Source organism: Ovis canadensis, chromosome 1 (genome assembly GCF_042477335.2).
Source record: "Ovis canadensis isolate MfBH-ARS-UI-01 breed Bighorn chromosome 1, ARS-UI_OviCan_v2, whole genome shotgun sequence".
Classification (NCBI taxonomy): domain Eukaryota; kingdom Metazoa; phylum Chordata; class Mammalia; order Artiodactyla; family Bovidae; genus Ovis; species Ovis canadensis.
The window spans coordinates 187,039,054-187,058,363 of NC_091245.1; the positions used below are offsets into that span (position 1 = coordinate 187,039,054).

Below are 19,310 nucleotides of genomic sequence, written 5' to 3' on the forward strand. Positions count from 1 at the left end.
CTGTGGCCTCGGGTTAGTCAAAGAGGTCTCAGATGTGTCACCAGGACCATAAATTGTAAAAGAAAACAATAAACTAGACTTCATTAAAATTTTTTAAAAGTTTGTACTTCAAAAGACTTAATTAAGAAGATGAAAAATCAAAGTATAGACTGGGAAAAATATCTGTAAATTACATACCTGATAAAGGATTTGTATATAGAATATATAAAGAACTATTACAACTCAATAAGAAGACAACAAATAACCTAATAGTAAAATGGGCAAAAATCTGAGTAAATATTTTAATAAAGGTAATTAGTAAGCACATGGAAAGATGCTCAGCATTATTACTCGCTAGGAAATTGCAAATCGAAACCATAATAAGGTACCATCACACAGCCACTGGAATGGCTATAACCCAGACAATATGAAGCGCTGATGAGAATACAGAGAAACTGGAAGCCTCCTCATTTACTGCAGGAGGGAATGTAAAAGGGTACAATAACTTCAGAAAATAGTTTCAGTTCCTTAAAAAAAAACTAACATAGACATGGAATAAACTTACCACACAACCCAGAAATTTCATTCCTAGGAATCTACGCAAGTAAAATGAAAATATACGTCCATGCAAAGACTACGAATGCTTATAACAGCATTATTGATCTCATACTTGTGAATGGAAAAAATATAAATATCCATTAGCTGATGAATAAACAAAATGTGGTATAGCCATACAATGAAATACTATGCATAAATAAAAAGCAACGAGCTACTGATACATGTTACAACATGGATGAGCCTCTCAAAAACATTTTGCTAAGTAAAAGGACCCCAGATTCAAAAGCCTCAGTTCAGTTCAGTTCAGTTCAGTTCAGTCGCTCAGTCATGCCCAACTCTTAATACATACTGTATTATTCCACTAATACGAAAAGTCCAGAAAAGGCAAATCTGTCGCAAGAAGAGGCAAACCCGTGGCTTAGCTGCATGGGACTAGAGAGAAAGGAAAAGAGACTGATGCAAATAGGTTCAGTGGAACTTTCCAGGGCAATGGAGAACTAAAACCGATTTATTCTGATGCCTGTGTAAAAATAACTTAATTTTATATTTAAAATGGGTGAGTTCTTTGTAGTATAAATTATACCCCAGCATCATTATTAAAATTCAAAAAAAGAAAACAATAACTTACCAGAGCTAACTCCTGGCAAGTCAAAATCAACTGTTATCTCTTCTGAAAAGAATGCCCGCCCTCTGGAACTACGGAACTGTATGGGAACTACAGGACGTTAAGTCAAAGCAATCCAACAATGAAGTTATTCTAACTATGAAAAATACATTAAGTCTATGGTAGTATCTCAAACTGTTTTATTTTGAAGTGATATTATCTCAGTTCTCCCAAAAAAGTAATAAAATAACATACTGTTACGATTACAATTAGTATAAAAAAATAAATGCTCATAGCACCTTTCTTCTATAAAACTTCCTGTTCTTCACATATAGTCTGATGAAACTCTGGGGAGTTAAATTTGCAGGATAAAATGTTTCATAAAATGAGCCATCTGTGGTAGAATATAAAGCACTTGATAATATCAGGAAAAGCCTTTAAGTTAAATAACATTAGGGAAAGTCTCTCAATTTTAAAAAGGAAAGTTGAAAGAACCTAAGAGGCAAACAGGGAAGGTTATTTGATCACAGTACAGGCAATGGCAGGAAAAAGCCACCTCCTGGGTAGAAATATGTAAAGGGAGGGTATTTGTTCCAATGATTATTATAAATGTAGTGGAGATGTTTTTAAAAGTAAATATGGGTGCTTCCCTGGCGGCTCAGTGGCTAAGAATCGGTTTGCCAATACAGAAGACACAAGTTCAGTCCCTAGTCCAGGAAGATCCCTCATGCCACAGAGCAACAAAGCTCATGCGCCATAACCGCTGAGCGTGTGCTCTAGAGCCTGAGAGCTGGGACCACTGAGCCCACACGCCTAAGCCCACACTCCACAGCAGGAGAGGCCACCGCCATGAGGAGCGCACACACCACAGCCAGAGCAGCCTCCACTCACCACAGCTGCAGGAAAGCCGTGCAGCGGTGAAGACCCGGCACAGCCAAAACTGAATACACAAATCAGATTTAAAAAGTACCTGTGGACACCAAGCTGGCACAAAACCTCCATCACTTCATTCTGGAGATGTTACTCCAAAGAAGCACAGGGGATGCGCCCCACCCCCTTTAACTGAACAGGATAATGCACACCCTCCACCCTTAAATCACTAATTTCAAGCTGAACTTACACAATCATAATTTTAAAAAGAAAAAAGGCGGGGCGGGGGGGGGGCAGTGAAAGGTAGAGGATGAAACATAGAGATGTAGGTGGGAAAACTACCAAAATATGGCAGGATTCCAGTAAAGGAAGAGGAGCTTCGCAGGACCGGGGTCAGGATGAGAAGCAGGAGCAAGTCTGCTGGCAGAGGGCAGACTCCGGGGTGGCAAAAGCTGTGCAAGACTGACTTCCATTTACCTTGTTTTTTCTAATTTTCTTTCTTTCTTTTTTTTTTTTACCGAAGTATAGGTGAATTACAATGCTGTATATTTCTCTTTTTTACATAAGATTAACTATGAAATCTCAGGCACTGAGATAACTGCAGAAGAAATATTCTAGATAAGCTGCTTTCAAAACTCGTAAAAGCATAGGTTTGAAGCTGGATAAGGCCTAGTTTGAAATCTGACTCTTTCATCTGCTTTACTGTGGGGCCTCAAATAAGTCACTTATTCTCTGCTAACACTGCTTATTTGTAAAATAAGGCTAATACTTTCATCATCAGAAGAGTGTAATGAAGGCAGTATCTGATGCTGATGTTGGATGGTAACCGCTCCCTCAGTCACTACTTTAGCTGATGACACAGAAAGCAAGTCCACATTGCTGTTATTCAGTCACTAATTTGTGTCCAACTCTTTTTGACCCCATGGACTGCAGCACGCCAAGCTTCCCTGTCCTTCACTATCTCCCAGAGTTTGTTCAAACCCATATCCATTGAATCAGTGATGTCATCCAACCATCTCATCCTCTGTCGCCCCCTTCTCCTCCTGCCCTCAATCGTTCCCAGTATCAGGGTCTTCTCTAATGAGTTAGCTCTTTGCATCAGGTGGCCAAAGTATTGGAGCTTAGGCTTCAGCATCAGTCCTTCCAATGACTATTCAATTAAGCACTAAAGTGAAGAAGAACTAAAGAGCCTCTTGATGAAAGTAAAAGGGGAGAATGAAAAAGTTGGCTTAAAGCTCAACATTCAGAAAACTAAGATCATGGCATCCGGTCCCATCACTTCATGGCAAATAGATGGGGAAACAGTGGCTGACTTTATTTGGGGGGGCTCCAAAATCACTGCAGATGGTGATTGCAGCCATGAAATTGAAAGATGCTTGCTCCTTGGAAGAAAAGTTATGACCAACCTGGATAGCATATTAAAAAGCAGAGACATTACTTTGCCAACAAAGGTCCATCTAGTCAAGGCTATGGTTTTTCCAGTGGTCATGTATGGATGGGAGAGTTGGACTATAAAGAAAGCTGAGTGCAGAAGAATTGATGCTTTCGAACTGTGGTGTTGGAGAAGACTATTGAGAGTCCCTTGGACTGCAAGGAGATCCAACCAGTCCATTCTGAAGATATACCCTGGGATTTCTTTGGAAGGATTGATGTTGAAGCTGAAACTCCAATACATTTTGGCCACCTCATGCAAAGAGCTGACTCATTTGAAAAGACCCTGATGCTGGGAAAGATTGAAGGTAGGAGAAGGGAATGACAGAGGATGAGATGGTTGGATGGCATCACCAACTCGATGGACATGGGTTTGGCTGGACTCCAGGAGTTGGTGATGGACAGGGAGGCCTGGTGTGCTGCAGTTCATGGGGTCGCAAAGAGTCGGACACGACTGAGCAACTGAACTGGAACTGGATATATAAACACATATATGTGCATACACATACAAACACTCTCTCTCTCATTTAATACTATAAAGTATTTTATGGCTTCCCAGGTAGCTCAGCTGGTAAAGAATCCTGCAATGTGGGGGACCTGGGTTCGATCCCTGGATTGGGAAGATCCCCTGGAGATCTTGTATATTTCATAGCTCATATATAAGATATTGAGGCCCAGAGAGAATAACAACCAGTTCTAGGTCACATAGAAAATGGCCAGCCTTGGATTCAAATCCAGACACTTTATCTACAGAGAATGTATACTTAACTACCACACTTGACTAATTAACCACCACATAGCACATAGAGATCAGTCCATAAATGTTTATTATTATCACTACTCTATTACAGAATCACAAAATTTTAAATTAGTATGGATTTTTGAATAAAGTCATCCAATGAAAACTCCCTCATCTGCTTCCAAACCTACAAGTCAGCTTAGACCTGCCTAGTCCTCTTTTCCCTCTCTCCTCTTAGAGAAGCTCATCTAAGGCGAACCCTGCCCCCTCATCTGAGCATAATTTATATTCCATCCTCCTGGCCCTCTTAGTAACCTTATCACAGACTGTCCCCTCTCGTGTAACCTCAACCTCCCCCCCTCCACACTTAAGACTTGCTGACAACACTTAAACATACTCAAGTATTTCCGCTTAGTACAAAATCCCTCCCTCCCTCCAGCCCATGGTTTCCTCCAGGGGCTGCCCTCTCTCTGATACCTCACCAATGATGTGTTTGAAAGAGCGGCCTACACCCACTCTCTCCAGACTCGTCTACCATTCAGTCTTAATCCACTCTGGCCAACATGACTTCTTAACAACAGTCCTCTCTAGGTTTCCCAGAGATCTCCTGATGGCTCCAAAACTCTTGAATTCATTCTTGGACTCTCAGGAGCATCTAACAGTGATGACCATTTTCCTCTCCTTGAAACACAGTTTTCCTATAGCTTTGGTGATACAATTTATTTCTGGTTTTCTTTCCATATCTGAATACGTCTCGTATCTCCAAGTAGCTATTTCAAAGGTACCTCAAGTCAACTTGTCCAAGATCAAATTCTTGATCTTCACCTCCATGCCTGCATCCCCTATATACCTATCTGGCTCCTTTCTAGAGTTCCCTGTGCTAGCAAAGGGCTCAACTAGCAATCAAATTGGAGAAGTCAGAAATTTATAAGTCTTCATTGATTCTTTCTACTCTCTTACCATCACCCAAACCCAATCCATGATCAAATCTGATCCATTTTACCAATTAAATTTCTCTTGACTTCTTCAGTCAGAGCATTTGCCCTGTCTTCTGCCTTTCCTCTGATTTGCCCTGCTCCACACCCAACGCTTTACTTAATAACCTCCTACTCATGCCAGCAAATTTGGAAAACTCAGTAGTGGCCACAGGACTGGAAAAGGTCAGTTTTCAGTCCAATCCCAAAGAAAGGAAATGCCAAGGAATGCTCAAACTACTGCACAATTGCACTCATCTAACACGCTAGTAAAGTAATGCTTAAAATTCCCCAAGCCAGCCTTCAGCAATATGTGAACGGTGAATTTCCAGATGTTCAAGCTGGTTTTAGAAAAGGCAAAGGAACCAGAGATCAAACTGCCAACACCCACTGGATTACCGAAAAAGTAAGAGAGTTTCGGAAAAACATCTATTTCTGCTTTATTGATTATGCCAAAGCCTTTGACTGTGTAGATCACAATAAACTGTGGAAAATTCTGAAAGAGATGGGAATACCAGACCACCTGACCCACCTCTTGAGAAACCTGTATGCAGGTCAGGAAGCAACAGTTAGAACTGGACACTGAACAACAGAGTGGTTCCAAATAGGGAAAGGAGTACATCGAGGCTGTATATTGTTACCCTGCTTATTTAACTTATATGCAGAGTACATCATGAGAGATGCTGGGCTGAAGGAAGCACAATCTGGAATCAAGATTGCCGGGAGAAATATCAATAACCTCAGATATGCAGATGACACCACCCTTATGGCAGAAACTGAAGAAAACTAAAGAGCCTCTTGATGAAAGTGAAAGAGGACAGTGAACAAGTTGGCTTAAAGCTCAACATTCAGAAAACTAAGATCATGGCATTTGTTCCCACCACTTCATGGGAAATAGATTGGAAAACAGTGGCAATAGTGGCTGACTTTATTTTTCTGGGCTCCAAATCACTGCAGATGGTCACTGCAGCCAGGAAATTAAAAGACACGTACTCCTTGGGAGGAAAGTTATGACCAACCTAGACAGCATATTAAAAAGCAGAGACATTACTTTGTCAACAAAGGTCTGTCTAGTCAAGGCTATGGTTTTTCCAGTAGTCTTGTATGGATGTGAGAGTTGGACTATTAAGAAAACTGAGCACCAAAGAATTGATGCTTTTGAACTGTGGTGTTGGAGAAGACTCCTGAGAGTCCCTTGGACTGCAAGGAGATCCAACCAGTCCATCCTAAAGGAGATCAGTCCTAGGTGTTCACTGGTAGGACTAATGTTGAAGCTGAAACTCCAATACTTTGGCCACCTGATGTGAAGAGCTGACTCATTTGAAAAGACCCTGATGCTGGGAAAGATTGAGGGCAGGAGGAGAAGGGGACGACAGAGGATGAGATGGTTGGATGGCATTGCCAACTCAATAGACATGAGTTTGGGTGAACTCCGGGAGTTGGTGATGGACAGGGAGGCCTGGCGTGCTGCAGTTCATGGTTTGCAGAGTCAGACACGACTGAGCAACTGAACTGAACTCATTCTTCCTATTAACTCAAGTGTTATCTTCTAACAGAAAAGCCTTTCCTAACCCCTCATGGAAAGATCAGGGTCTTATAAAGCAGTGTTCTTTCATTTTGAACATATTCAACTTGTAATCATATTTTCATCAGTGTAATTAAGACAATTTCATTAGAATACTGTGAGGTACATGAATAACTCCAATACAGTAAGCCCACAATAAAAACTCAGTAAGTCAGTTTGCACATGAAAATACTATGGTCCAAAGAGACAATCCTGCCAAAGGTCTTAAAACTAGGACCTATTTCTTCTGACTTTTGATGGAGTATATTTTCTACCATTTCAAACTCTTTCCCAGAGCATATCTCCAAAAGCCAAATGATATTATTACTTGTAGTATGATTAAGGTGATGGGGCACTTCTTTACCAAGAAGACCAAAACTGAGCAATTAAAACCTCAGTTTATTTGTAAACATTAACGTACCTGCTCTACTGTCAGTCTGACATACACAGAACGTAACATAAATAGTCTGTTATGTTCTTGAGCTATTAGAATTCTCTATGAACAGAATTTGGCAAGTCATCCAACACCTTAAATGTCAGATATAAGATACAAGACATCAAAACAAATTTTAAGACTGACTATACTGAAGGATTTGCACAAAGATGGCTGAAAACTGGCAATGTAACTTTTAGGACTACATAGGGAATAAATTGCTCTGGTGTGAATGTCAGTAAAGAAACTTTGTGGAGAGCTATGGTGTGCAGTCAGTCCCATTCCACTCCCACCCAGCAAAAGGGCCTACCCCACCTGAATCTGTCACGGCAAAGCACATCTGAGTGGATGAGAAGTGAACGCACGTAAAAGCTGGTGCAGGGTTGCCTTAGATTCTGTCTGAAAGGGCTGTCTAATGAGACTTCCGGCAGAAGGAAGCTGGAGGCTGACCTCTGAACTACTGGGTGGATCACAAGCATACTGAGAACTACACATATATATTTGCATATAAATTGAGATTTTCTTGCTTTATTTTTAAACTCAGAGTGATCAGAAAAAAATGTGTAACCTACTTAAATTTTCATCTAAAAAAAAGTGGATCTTGAATAAATTTAAACAGACTCTTGGAAAACAAAAAGTTGCTTTGTGATTGTGTCTCAAGATTCCTATTTAACATACTGAATAAAAATGAAAATTTCTTCAAAAGTGTAAAGAAGGAAGGAAATGAATGTGTTTCAAAATTTAAATAATTAAGTTTTCTATTTTATTATTTTTTTAATGAAATACTTTCTTTAGAGTGTATTTCCATGTTTGAAACTCTAGGCAAGAATTTAAACTTTAATGCTAAATAACTGAATTAAAAATTCATTTAAAATATCTTACAATTTGCAATGTTTACATGTAAAATGCATAATTTAAGAGTTGAATTGGCAGCATTTTGCAGACTTGAATCTTTTCTTAGTACTTTCGCCCAAGAAAAATTAAGTCAACTCATGAATTCTGAATGACTCTTAGCAATTAAACAAGAAAGACATAAAGCACATGGCCCTATTTCCTCCCAAGAGTTGAAACCATAAATAACAGTTGTCTATACTCTTTCTTTAGAGCTCTATTTCCCAAGATTTAAAGCAGAAAGATTCACATTTTCTCAGACCAAGAGGCACATGTTAGAGGGAAAAAAAGCTGGCAGCAAAGAATCCTTAGAAATCTGAAGAAGGATCATCCACACGACACAGCCAAGAGAACAAAGGAATTTGACAGTGATGGGCTGGACTCAAAGGACACAAGGCCTCCCCTACAGCTCCATGAGAGCCAGAGCACCCGAAGTTCAGAAGCAGCATTGGCACAAGCATTCCAACTGAGATGTTGAAATAGTGTTTGCCGATGTCTATGGAGCATGTTTTCATGTTTCAGGATCAGCCTAACTCCCAGAACACTGCTCTGGGAATACGGTTAGCAAAGCATCAAAGGATTTTATGGTACCTGGGGAGACCTATGCTGTCCTTTCACACAAAATGTCAGTATCAGCAGTCACATAAAGTGTATTGGCGTATATGATTCCCACATGATTTCTTAAGTGTTATTTCATGGATACAAAAGTTATAAAATCCTCTTAGTCTGTTCAAATTCAGGTTTTTAGTTCCATCAAACTGAAATAAATTTCAAAAAAATTTTATGCTATACTCATTTCCTAGAAGAAATTATGGAATAACACAAGTCTCTAACATCACAGCAATTTTTAAAGAAATCATTTTCTCTTCATATTTCAAGCAATTTTTAATCAGATGAAATAATGTATCTTTACAACTGTTATTATTATATAATGTTAAAGTGAAAGTCGTACTCACTCAGTCATGTCCAATTCTCTGCAATCCCATAGACTGTAGTCTACCAGGTTCCTCTGTCCACAGAATTCTCCAGGCAAGAATACTGGAGTGGGTTGCCATTTCCTACTCCAGAGGATCTTCCTGACCCAAGGCTTGAACCCAGGTCTCCTGCATTGTAAGCAGATTCTTTACTTTCTGAGCCACCAGATGTTCATTATATAATATTAACTGCAATCTTAGCTAGAAAACAATATGTTAACTGACATTAAATTAGGTGTTGGCCATCAACACAGCACTAAACTAAATGAACAGTAAATATTTGGTTAATCTGATCAATGTAGATGGCTCTATTATGCACAGGTCATCTACATTCATCAATTTACAGGATCACTGCCAAGCCTCTACTTCATTTTATGCCATATTAAACAATATGCATACTTTATTGTTGGTATACAAAGGCAGGCTACCATAAAATTACACATCTTCATCTTCTGACTGTACACATGTCCCATAGTATTACAGTGTTATAATTCCATGGTATTATGGTGTCTCTTTAAAGGTCACAGCAGTGCCTTCTCACTGCCTCCTCCTTTATAACAACAAGCATTCCTCAAGAAACATGCCAAGGGCAAACAGCATGCCAGGGGCCCCCAAAAATGAAACTATTTCCTTAGAGCAGGCCCAGAGGTGAGACAGAGGTCCAGAGGGAGGCCAAGGCCTTATACTGAATCAGTGCTCACACTCTACATTAATTAGCATGCCCCTCTCTGACTCTGCAAGCAATCAAAAGTATATACACATGCCTATTTGGCCCCTTCATGACATGGCCTATCTATTACACGGGTGACTTCTACTCAGCAATAACTCCTAGAACGTGATGTGACCTTATCAGAATCTTCTACAGCAAGTCTCCCACAATCACTCTCTTCTGATTTTACACCTGGCTCAAGGCACAGATGTTCGACTCCATTTAGGAATTCCCTTACAGGACTGACTACAGACTAGCAAAGTTACAGATGATTTACACAGATATTCTGTTCGGCTTATATTCTATGACCCATTCAGCATTTTTAAGTACTTTCAATTACAACTAAATAATATAAAACTCTAGATTACCAACTTATCCTTAAAAACTCTAGGTGTTAGGAATATTGGGTTTCTATTTCTCACGGCAGTTGATTAGTACTGCCTCTTCAGACAAATTATGAGCTCTCCCCATTGCCACAGTCCCCACCACTCCCTACTGTTTACAATATGGTCCACTTTACTCAGTCAGGATACCCACCTGTCTCTTATGAACATCTGGGTTTGCAAATCCTTTTGTAAAATTGAGTAATGTGATTAAAATTATATGTATAAAGAAGCAAGCCACAAAGATAGACCAGGTTTTGCAATGTCACGATGAACGTGATAATATGATTGCTACTACAATCAAAACCGCCTTCAGAGAAGGCAGAATGAAGCAATTCCTTAAACACAGATCACCATGGTTTGTAACACAGGATCTCATTCATATTCTGGATACAAGTGATTGTGCCAGGAATCAGCACCTACAGACCAGACAGCTGTTTATGAGGTAACTGTCATAAGATCCTTGTCAAAAGATGTACCAAATACAACAGTGCCTGGAAAATCCAATAGGACCTTTCTCCTGTTGGACAGATTGAGAAAGCAGCAGCATGTGAAGAGAAGAGAACTAGATCACCAAAAGAGGGACAAAGAGGTACATTAAATAATAAGTGGGTCAAAGTCACTAAGAACATAATAGTCTTGTGTATGTACCTAACAACAGAGCTTCAGAGTTCATGAAGCAAAAACCGATAGATCCAAATCATAGAGATTAGAACACTCTTCTGTCATTAACAATTACATAAAATAAACATACAAAAAATCAATTTAAAAAGTAACAAACCAGTAAAAATACAGAACACCTAAACAACCTGCCTCCTGAGAAATCTGTATGAAGGTCAAGAAGCAACAGTTAGAACTGGACATGGAAAAATAGACTGGTTCCAAACTGGAAAAGGAGTACATCAAGGCAGTATACTGTCACCCTGCTTATTTAACTTAGAAGCAAAACACATCATGTGAAATGCCTGGCTGGGTAAAGTACAAGCTGGAATCAAGATTGCTGGGAGAAATATCAATAACCTCAGAAATGCAGCTGACACCACACTTATGGCAGAAAGCAAACAAGAACTAAAGAGCCGCTTGATGAAAGTGAAAGGAGAGAGTTAAAAAGTTGGCTTAAAGCTTAACATTCAGAAAACTAAGATCATGGCATCCGGTCCCATCACTTCATGGCAAATACATGGAGAAACAATGGAAACAGTGACAGACTTTATTTTGGGACCTCCAAAACCACTGCAGATGGTGACTGCAGCCATGAAATTAAAAGATGCTTGCTCCTTGGAAGAAAAGTTATGACCAACCTAGATAGCATATTTAAAAGCAGAGACATTACTTTGCCAACAAAGGTCCGTCTAGTCAAGGCTATGGTTTTTCCAGTGGTCATGTATGGATGTGAGAGTTGGACTGTGAAGAAAGCTGAGCACTGAAGAATTTATGCTTTTGAACTGTGGTGTTGGAGAAGACTCTTGAGAGCCCCTTGGACTGCAAGGAGATCCAACCAGTCCATCCTAAAGGGAATTAGTTCTAAATATTCATTGGAAGGACTGATGCTAAAGCTGAAATTCCAGTATTTTGGCCACCTGATGCGAAGAACTGACTCCTTGGAAAAGACCCTGATGCTGGAAAAGACTGAAGGCAGGAAGAGAAGGTGACAACAGAGGATGAGAAGGTGGATGGCATCACCAACTCGATGGATATGAATTTGAGTAGGCTCTCAGAGCTGGCGATGGACAGGAAGGCCTGGTGTGCTGCAGTCCATGGGGTCACAAAGAGTTGGACACAACTGAGCAACTGAACTGACTAAGCACTACCAATGAACTTAACATAACTGAGATTTTTTTTAAGACACACTACCCAACATCATGAAATACACAGTATTTTCAAGTGCACATGTAACATTCACCAAGACAGGTCATATTCTGAGCTATAAAACTTTAACAAATGTAAAATAATTAAAAATCACACCAAGAATATGAATTAAATTGGAACACAATAACAGAAAGAAATCCAGAAAATCATCAAATGTTTATAAAAATCCACTTCTAAATAATTCATGGGTCAAAGGTCAAATTTCAAGGAAAATCAGAAAATTTTTTGAATTGCATAAAAATTAAAACATAAAATATAAAATTTTATGGGAGGCAATGAAGCACTATTTTGAGGAAAGTTAATAGCATCTGAATGCTCACAGTATAAAAGGAGAAAGGTTTATAATCAACAACCTTAGCACCTACCTTGAGAAACTAAGAAAAGTCAGAAGCAAGTCAAAAGAAGGAAAGTATTAAAATAATATAGAATTCAGAGCTTCCCTGGTGGCTCAGTGGTTAAGAATGCATCCGCCAATACAGGAGACATAGGTTTGATCCCTGGTCCAGGAAGACCTCACATGGCCTGGAGCAACTAAGCTTGTGCACCAAGGCTACTGAACCTGTGCTCTAGAGCCCGGGACCTGCGATCCCTGGTCCAGGAAGACCCCACATGGCCTGGAGCAACTAAGCTTGTGCAGCACAGCTGCTGATCCTGTGCTCTAGAGCCCGGGAACTGCAACTATGGAGCCCATGTGCTGTGACTGCTGAGGCCCAGCCACCCTAGAGCCCATGCTTTGCAGTTCCAGAAGCCACCACAATGAGAAGCCATGTACTGCAACAAAGAGCAGCCCCCACTCTCTGCAGCTACAGAAAAGCCCGTGCACCACGACCAAGAACCAGCACAGCCAAAATAAATAATTAATAGAACTGCTTTCTTAAAAGATACTATGAAATTTAAAAAATGAAGACAAGAAAACTATTAACGAAGTAAATCACTAAAATCACAAGCTGGTTCTCTGAGAAGTCAATAATTGATAAATCTTCAGCCAGACTGATTAAGACTAGAAAAGAGAAGATATATATTACCATTATGAAAGAAGGGATATAACTACAGATCCTAGAGACATTGAGAGAATAACAAAGGGATATTATAAATAACTTTATGCTAATAAACATTTGGAAATACAGATGAACAAATCCCTTGAAAGACAGAAACTACCAAAGCTCTCTATAAAACATATGACCTGACTACCCCTCAGTTCAGTTCAGTTCAGTCGCTCAGTCATGTCCAACTCTTTGTGACCCCATGAATCGCAGCACACCAGGCCTCCCTGTCCATCACCAATTCCCTGTCCATCACCAACTCCCGGAGTTCACTCAGACGCACGTCCATTGAGTCAGTGATGCCATCCAGCCATCTCATCCTCTGTCGTCCCCTTCTCCTCCTGTCCCCAATCCCTCCCAGCATCAGAGTCTTCTCCAATGAGTCAACTCTTCACATGAGGTGGCCCAAGTACTGGAGCTTCAGCTTTAGCATCATTCCTTCCAAAGAAATCCCAGAGCTGATCTCCTTCAGAATGGACTGGTTGGATCTCCTTGCAGTCCAAGGGACTCTCAAGAGTCTTCTCCAACACCACAGTTCATTTAAAACAATGAGTTAATTTTTCATTTAAGAATCCACTGACCAAGATAATACCAGGTCCAAATGGCTTCAAGTGTGAACTCTGCTAAATGAAAAAATAATGCTAATTCTATATATAAATTCTTCCAGGAAAAAAAAGGGAACACTCCCCAACTCATTTATGAGGCTGAAACTGCCCTGATACTAAAATACAACAAAGACAACATATGCTAAGAAAATTACACACTAACATCCCTTCTAAATATAGGCATAAAACCTTTAACAAATTATTAGCAAATTGAATCCAGCAATATATAGAAAAATAATTAATCATGACAAGTGATATTTACCCCTTTAAATGCAAGATTCATTCAGTGTTTGAAATCAACATAATTTATCAAGCCAATATACTAAAAAATATAAATATGTGTATGTGTGCGTGTAGTCTTTTCAATGAGTACAGAAAAATGACAAAAATATTTACCTATTATAAAAACTCTCTTCAAACAAGGAAGAGTATAAACTTCCATAAATTGGTAACAAACATCTATAAAAAAAAAAGAGAGAGAACATTATATTTAATGACAAAAGACTACTTTCACTTAATGGCTAAACTTGCTTTCCTCCTATGATCAGAAACAAGGCAAGGATATCTGCTCTCACCATATCTTTTTGACACAGAGGTCCTAGCCTTTGCAATAAGGCAAGGATAAGAAACAAAAGGCATATGGATTGGAAAGGAAAAGAAAAATTATACCAATTATTTGTAGATAACTCAATCATCTTCATTAAAAATTCTAATGAACCTGCTAAAAGGTAACAAATTCTAACTAATAAATTAGTTAACCAAGGCTGCAGAAGTCAAAGTCAGTATTCAAATACCAACTGTATTTCTATGTGATAACAGTGAATATTTGGAATTAAAATTTAAAATAATATCACTTTTACAATAGCACCAAAAAGATGAAACACTTGGGAATAACTTTAACAAACTATCTATATGACCTATACAATGAAAATTATCAAACATTCCTGAGAAAAATTTAAGGACCCTGAATAAAAAGACTAGCCATGGCCATTAATTTTAATAATGTTAAGATGTCAGGTCTCTCTAAATGCATTTATTGATTTAATACAATCCTAGTCAAAATTCCAGTGAACTGCTTTGTAGAAACAAACTGCTCCTAAAATGTATATGTAAAAGTGAAGATTAAAACAGCCAAATTCTGAAAAAGAAAGAAGTCCGAGAACTTGCAGTATGTGATTTTTTAAATATACTATAAGCTACAGCATTTAAGAATAGGACCAGCTGAGCTAGTTCAAATACTAATGATGATGCTGTTAAAGTGCTGCACTCAATATGTCAGCAAATTTGGAAAACTCAGCAGCGGCCATAGGACTGGAAAAGGTCAGTTTTCATTCCAATCCCAAAGAAGGGCAATGCCAAAGAATGAAACTACTGTACCGTTTGCACTCATTTCACATGCCAATAAGGTTATGCTCAAAATTCTTCAAGCAAGGCTTCAGTAGTACATAAACTGAGAACTTCCAGATGTACAAACTCAGTTTAGAAAAGACAAAGGAACCAGAAATCAAATTGCCAATATTTGTTGGATCATGGAGAAAGTAAGGGAGTTCCAGAAAAACATTTACTTCTGTTTCATTGACTATGCTAAAGCTTGTGACTGAGTGGATCACAAAAAACTGTGGAAAATCCTTAGAGATGGAAGGATTAGACCACCTCACCTGTCTCCTGAGAAACCTGTATGCGGGTCAAGAAGCAACAGTTAGAACCTTACAAGGAACAACTGACTCATTCAAACCTTGGAAGGGAGTATGACAAGGCTGTATATTGTCACCTTGCTTATTTAACTTTATGCAGAGTACCTCATGTGAAATGCCAGGCTGGATAAATCATAAGCAGGAATCAAGACTGTTGGGAGAAGTATCAACAACCTCAGGTATGCAGATACCACTCTAATGGCAGAATGTGAAGAGGAATTAAAGAGCTCTTGATGAGGGTGAAAGAGAAGAGTGAAAAAGCTGGCTTAAAACTCAACATTCAAAATACTAAGATCATGACATCCAGTCTTACTACTTCACGGCAAATAGAAGGGGTAAAAGGGGAAGCAATGACAGATTTTATTTTCTTGGGCTCCAAAATCACTGCAGATGGTGACTGCAGCCACGAAATTAAAAGACACTTGCTCCTTGGAAGGAAAATTATGACAAACCTAGACGGTGTATGGGAGAAGGCAATGGCACCCCACTCCAGTACTCTTGCCTGGAAAATCCCATGGACAGAGGAGCCTAGTAGGCTGCAGTCCATGGGGTCTCGAAGAGTCGGACATGACTGAGCGACTTCACTTTCACATTTTACTTTCATGCATTGGAGAAGGAAATGGCAACCCACTCCAGTGTTCTTGCCTGGAGAATCCCAGGGGTCGGGGAGCCTGGTAGGCTGCCATCTATGGGGTCGCACAGAGTCAGACACGACTGAAGCGACTTAGCAGCAGCAGCAGACAGTGTATTAAAAAGCAGAGACATGAGTTTGCCAACAAAGATCCATTTGGTCAAAGCTATGGTTTTTCCAGTAGTCATGTAAGGATGTGAGAGCTGGACCATAAAGAAGGCTGACTACTGAAGAACTGATGCTTTTGAATTGCAGTGCTGGAGAAGACTCCTGAGAGTCCCTTGGACAGCAAAGAGATCCAACCAGTCAATCCTAAAAGAAATCAACCCTGAATATTCATTGGAAGGACTGATACTGAAGCTACAATACTTTGGCCACCTGATGTGAAGAGCTGATTCACTGGAAAAGACTCTGATGCTGGGAAAGACTGAAGGCAAAGGGGGAAGGAGGCAAAAGAGGTATAATAAGGTTAGACAGTATCACTAACTCAATGGACACGAATTTCAGCAAACTCCAGGGGATGGTGGAGGACAGAGGAGCCTGGCATACTACAGTTAGTATTTAACCATAGTACCCCAAAATTCTAATCCTAGGTATTTCCCCAAGAGATGTAAAAACATACATCCACACAAAAAAATCTTGTATACAAATGTTCATAACATTTTTACTCACAGTAGCCAAGAAAAATTGGGAAAAACTCAAATGCACAGCAACTCGAGAATGAAAAAAATAATTGTGGCATAGACATACATTGGAAAATAGCTCATTAACAGAAAGGAACCAACTTCTGACACATACAACACGGATAAATATCAAAGGCATTAAGCTAAGCAAAAGAACACAGAAACAAAAACTATACACAGTATGCAGTCACATTTTTTTTAAATTTGTGATTGTGGTAAAAGGAAAGCCATGGGGGCAGAAAATGGGCTTGAGCTTGGGCAGAGAGGAAAGGGCATTCAGAAGACTACATGGGGGCCTACCTTCTTTGGGTGTTCAGTTCAGTCACTCAGTCATGTCCAACTCTTTGCAACCCCATGGACTGCAGCACACCAGGCCTCCCTGTCCATCACCAACTCCTGGAGCTTACTCAAACTATGTCCATTGAGTCAATGATGCCATCCAACCATCTCATCCTCTGTCATCCCCTTCTCCTCCCGCCTTCAATCATTTCCCAGTATCAGGATCTTTTCCAAGGAGTCAGTTCTTCACATTAGGTGGCCAAAGTGTTGGACTTTCAGCTTCAGCATCAGTCCTTCCAATGAATATTCAGGACTGATTTCCTTTAGGATTGACTGATTGGATCTCCTTGCAGTGAAGAGATTCAAGATTAATCTGATTTTCAGTTCACACAATCATTGAGACATCCAGAAAAATAAGCTCAGGGCTAAATTTCTTGGAAAACACCCAAAACTGTGTTCTAAAGCTGGCTTGATAAGAAAACTGCTGTATCTGTCCCTGTCACCAAACCCCAAATGTCAGAACCCTACTGCAACTAATCCTAATGCCAGGTCTCCAGCAGGCACTCAACGCTACGCCACCACCTGCCCCAGAGCCACACTCTCTGCTGCAGCCACGCTCAGCACAGGGCCCGTTTCACACACGGCTCTCTTCCAACTCACAGCTTCACCTCAGTGCCTCCAACTGCAGAATGGCCTCTAAGCAGCGGAAGAGGCTACAAATCTGAGTTCTATTTCTGACCCAGGGAAGATGGAGCCATAATGTGGACATTTCTCCAAATGCAGAAATGATGCTCAGTATACAAAGACCAGACATGAATAGGACATATGTTGATAACAACAGGCTTTAAATGGAAACAGTGAAAGTTCTCTTTATTCTCCCCTACTTCTTCTAAGCCTTTCTTTGTTAATTAAGCTCTCTGTATTTCCTCACCTGAGAAGCTTTTGCAAGCTGGAAAGCTGGAACTAGCAAAGACAAATAGACTTCTTATCTCTAGGGAAAGCCTGTGTTCACTGAGGAAACTGTCCTGAGGAAGAGGAGGCAGGAAGGGCTCTCTCTGAGCTCAGAGAGGAGAAATGGGGCTAGCAGGAAGGGCATGGATGCCGGCCAACTTCCCAGAGAAGAGGGCTTCCAAGCTCTGTTACCTCAGAGGCCAAGGGAAACCACAGTGCCTCAAAAAAGACGGCTGCCCCCAGACACTGGGCCTCTGGCACCACAAGATGCCCTGTGTTCTACACAGCACAGAGATGCAGAGCAATACTTTAGCCAACCCTGCAGCTCAAACATGGGGAATGTTAGTAGTTACGCCACAGGGGACCAGAGGGGTCCCTCTGCCAGTGTTTTTGCTCTATACAAGCCCTTGCAGTGTGGAGGAGGGAGCCCCAATAATAATTGATATTAAACTTACTGCCAGATTGATAAGAAGAGAGCTTCAAATTTAAATTTAACTTAAATAGATGAATAGCATTTCTTACACACCTCTACAGGTCCTAGGAGTAAGTATGATTTAAAAGTAAATCTGAATGCCCCAAGGATTATATGATAGGCTTTTTTTTTTTAATCTCCATGCTTTCAAATTTCAGAAATCACTATTTACAAAGAGGGCAGGGCATAGGGAGAGAAAACTGACAGTCTATGAGCTATTTTTTTCAGTGTTTCAGGATTACCTTTTACTAATAGGGGCAACCTTTTGCCAAATCTGAACATGTAAGTCACTGGCCTTTTCCAGGCAGTGGAAAGTAAAAATGTTTTTACCATTTAGCTTTCTAAAGAACTTGTAAAACGTAGGCTTTTAACCCAGACAATGACTAGGGTGGGAAGAATGTACTTTTCTTTTCTGGTGTAGTTTTGTTGTGTTCTCTAAAGAAATTACAGAGCTCTTTAGTTTATATTTTTACAGGCCTTTCTGACATTGTGATACTGTAGCTAAACACCAGTATCAATCTGGTTAGCAGATTGAAGATTTATATTGGGAATACTAACTAGAGTTTCCAGATGGCAAAAGGCCAAATAAATGGCCTTTACTGTTAAATACAACCACGTCCTCTCAGCTTTACCATGTGGTTGAACATGGTCCCACTTGGCTATAAAGAGCAAACTCCATTTGTTTAATGAAGCATTCATATGATAAAAGAGGCTAAATCAAAAGTCAAATTATTTATGAACAAATAAAGCCATCTGAAGCCATCAGGAAGGGTGTTATATTCTGAAACCAATTAAATTCTTTTTTAAAAAACGACTCAACTGAAATTTTATTCTTGTTCACCAATAACACTGCCTCTTTCCAAACTAAACACTACTTTTTAAAAAATTTTCTTTATGTCTGAGAGTGTTTTGCCTATGTTCTCCTCTAGGAGTTTTATAGTTTCTGATCTTACATTTAGATCTTTAATCCATTT

At 39.8% G+C, this 19,310-nt stretch overlaps 1 protein-coding gene across 6 annotated transcripts in view; it reads right to left on the reverse strand.

Moving 5' to 3' along the window:
• Window positions 1–19,310, reverse strand: part of IGSF11 (immunoglobulin superfamily member 11) — a 139,670-nt gene that overhangs the window by 21,766 nt on the left and 98,594 nt on the right. For 2 of the 6 annotated variants that reach the window (XM_069554259.1, XM_069554270.1), the window contains exons 2-3: window positions 14,023–14,085; window positions 9,000–9,146 (exon numbers count right to left, since the gene is read on the reverse strand). The exons of 2 other annotated variants lie outside the window; for them this stretch is intronic. The gene's annotated coding sequence lies outside the window, so the exon portion shown is untranslated. The remainder of the gene's footprint in view (window positions 1–8,999; window positions 9,147–14,022; window positions 14,086–19,310) is intronic. 2 more of the 6 variants (XM_069554282.1, XM_069554250.1) reach the window with 1 other exon arrangement.